Raw genomic sequence first — 2,898 nt, forward strand, 5'->3', positions numbered from 1 at the left:
ATATTTTTTTGCGAATAGTTTGGGTGTTGCTGTTTCAATTTGTTGTATAGTTTCAGTTTTTTTTTTTGTATAGTTTCAATTTCTTGTATAGTCTCAATTTTTGTTGTATTGTTTCCATTTATGTTGTATAGTTTCCGTTTTTTTGTTTTATAGTTTCCGTTTTTTGTTTTATAGTTTCCTTTTTTTGTTTTATAGTTTCCATTTTCGTTGTATAGTTTCCATTTTTGCTATATGGTTTCATTTTTGCTATATGGTTTCATTTTTTGTTGTATAGATTCGTTTGATGTGTATGTATTTTTCTTTAATCCAGAATTTGTTTTTGTAGCGTTCGAGGTTATTTAAATAAATATGATAATACCTACATACTGCTTATTATTTTAAATATAGAACCTTTATTCAAGTTAATCAAAATTTAAAAAATGTGAAATTGTACACAAACATTAAAATATCTGCTTCCATGCAGCTTTTAAACACGAGTACGCAAACTCGGACTCTGAAAAATTTCTGGTCCGCTAAGATGGAGTAATAAATTTATATTTTTTAAAATTATTATTACTTTAACTATCGCATCCGCAGCAATGAAATAATAACATATATGTTAGTTAAAACCTGTAAATGATTATGCCTTTAAGAATAAATGGTTCTCACAACAACAAAATGACTGAGGATTTTATGGTCTATAAGGATCATAACAACATTGGTACTGTATAGAAAGTCGTCCTTACATACACTAAGGTGCTTTAGGATGGTGATGACATCATCGGATGAAATCAATATGGCGGAATCCAGGATAGCTGCCTCCAGCAGACGATAATGGTTTAGATTATTGTTTTTATAATAAATTTATTTTAAAGATGGTGGTGTTACGAAAAATTGCGACAGGTATGAGTGGGGTGTTCGATGATGTAATCGTAATGTAGAAGAGTGGGGCGCTCGATGATGTAAACGCAATGTATAGGAGTGTGGTGCTAGATAATTGTAACATTTAATTAAAATTAAATTATTAATTTTTATTTTTTTAAAATTAAAATCGGATAATAAATAAGGATTTTCAAGATGGCGGACATGACGTCATAATAAAGTGGAATGTTCTAGAAAACAAAATGGTCGTCGGGGTCAAAGGTTTAACTCAAATCCAAGATGGCGGCCGGAAATGACGTAATCCAGATGGCGACCGGAAGTGACGTAATCCAAGATGGTGGCCTCCAGCAGAAAAGAAAAAAACAATATGGTGGTCGTGGAATCATCCAAGTTGGTGGCTTCCAGCAGACGAAAACAAAATGGCATAGATTGGCATACGAATTGGCATAGATTAGCATACAGATTAGCATAGATTGGCATTGATTGGCATGGATTAGCATAGATTAGCATGGATTAGCATGGATTAGCATACGGATTAGATGACGTCATCCAAGAGGTTGGCAACATCGAGGGGTCGCAAGGCTAAAGGTCAGGGTCGAATTTCAATGTCAGGGTCAAATTTCAAGGTCAAGGTCTAAGGTCAAGGTCATAGTTAAAATTCAAGGTCAATGTTCAAGGTCAAAGGTCAAAACTTAAAGGTCAAAGGTCAAAGTTCAAGGTCAAGGTTAAATGTCAAGGTCATAGTTAAATGTCAAGGGTCAAGGTCAAAACTTAAAGGTCAAAGTTCAAGGTCAAGGTTAAATGTCAAGGTCATAGTTAAAGGTCAAGGGTCAAGGTCTAGGTTCAAGGTCAAGGTCAAAGGTCAAGGTCAAGGCCAAAGATCAAGGTCATAATTAAAGGTCAAGGGTCAAGGGTCAAGGTCAATGTTCAAGGTCAAAGTCGGCCGCCGGATCCTCGATCCTCCGCCTGGCCTTGAACCCCCTATTTCCTACTACTGTAACGGGACATTTTTTCGTGCGTACATGGCTGATGAATGTAACGGGACACTTTTTCGTGCGTGCATGGCCGGCGGAAGTGACGTAATCCAACATGGCTGATGAAGCGAAGCCTTAAGGTAGCTGCCGCGGATCCCCGATCCCCAGCCCCCTGCCCCTGTCCCCATATGAACTATATACATCAAGCCAGCCCAGGTCACTAAATCGGCCTTAAAAGTTGCAATTTTGGAGCACTACAGACTAAATTTAGGCACTAACCAGCACTAACGTAGCACTTAAGAATGCAATTATTGAATTTTTCATATTGTGCTTTTTCCATTGTTTCCGGGCAATCTTAACGACAAGCCAGCCCGCATCACTAAATCGACCATAAAAATGCAATTTTGGAGCACTAACGACCAAATTTCGGCACTTACCAGCACTTACGTAGCACTAACGAATGCAATTATTAAGTTTTTCATATTGTGCTTTTTCCTCTATTTCCGGGTCAGCTTGACTTCAAGCCAGCCCGGATCACTTAAACGGCCATAAAAGTTGCAATTTTAAAGCACTAACGACCAGATTTAGGCAATAACCATCACTATTGTAGCACTAACGAATGCACTTATTTAGTTTATATATATTTCCATTTTTTATGTTTCCGCGCTATCTTGACGTCAAGACAGCCTGGATCACTAAATCGGCCATAAAAGTTTCAATTTTGGAGCAATAATGACCAAATTTCGGCACTACCCAGCACTTACGTAGCAATAACGAACGTATTTATTGAATTTCACTTATTGTGCTCTTACCTATGTTATCGGGGCTAGCTTGACGACAAGCCAGCCCGCATCACTAAATCGACCATAAAAATGCAATTTTGGAGCACTTAAGACCAAATTTCGGCACTTACCAGCACTTACGTAGCACTAAATATGCAATTATTAAATTTTTCATATTGTTCTTTCTCTTATGTTTTCGGGCCAGCTTGACTACAAGCCAGCCCAGATCACTTAACGACAATAAAAGATGCAATTTTTATAGCACAATCGACCAAATTTCG

Source organism: Bacillus rossius, chromosome 2, assembly GCF_032445375.1.
Source record: "Bacillus rossius redtenbacheri isolate Brsri chromosome 2, Brsri_v3, whole genome shotgun sequence".
NCBI lineage: Eukaryota > Metazoa > Arthropoda > Insecta > Phasmatodea > Bacillidae > Bacillus > Bacillus rossius.